Genomic DNA, 417 nt, shown 5'->3' on the forward strand with positions numbered 1-417 from the left:
AAATGGGGTTCTATCTCCCCCTACAGCCATCTTCTGCCAGCACTGACCATGTCACCATGTTGTCCCCTAAAAGAGGTGCTGCCTGGTCTCTGCCCCTGCCCTGGCATGAAGACAGCCCTGTCGGTCCCTGACCCCCTGTCATTTCATGGCTGAGCCCTCTCCACACTGTAAAGAAAATTAAATTTTTCATCTTGGATACAACTTATTTTCTGGAGTTGACCTCTGTTTTCCTTCAATAAATAACCCTGCCCAGGGGAGGCACAGCAGGTTGGGGGTCTGCCTTGCCTTCCTCCCCCTGCCCCTCCATGAGCCCTATGCAAGCAGCACAGCCCTGCCTACAGCCCTGCCTGCAGCCCTGCCTCCACTGCGGCTCCTCACCTGCCCCGGGGCTTCGGAACGAGCAGCACGGTGTTTGCA

Source organism: Mesitornis unicolor, unplaced genomic scaffold (assembly GCF_000695765.1).
Source record: "Mesitornis unicolor isolate BGI_N332 unplaced genomic scaffold, ASM69576v1 scaffold43385, whole genome shotgun sequence".
NCBI classification, from domain to species: domain Eukaryota; kingdom Metazoa; phylum Chordata; class Aves; order Mesitornithiformes; family Mesitornithidae; genus Mesitornis; species Mesitornis unicolor.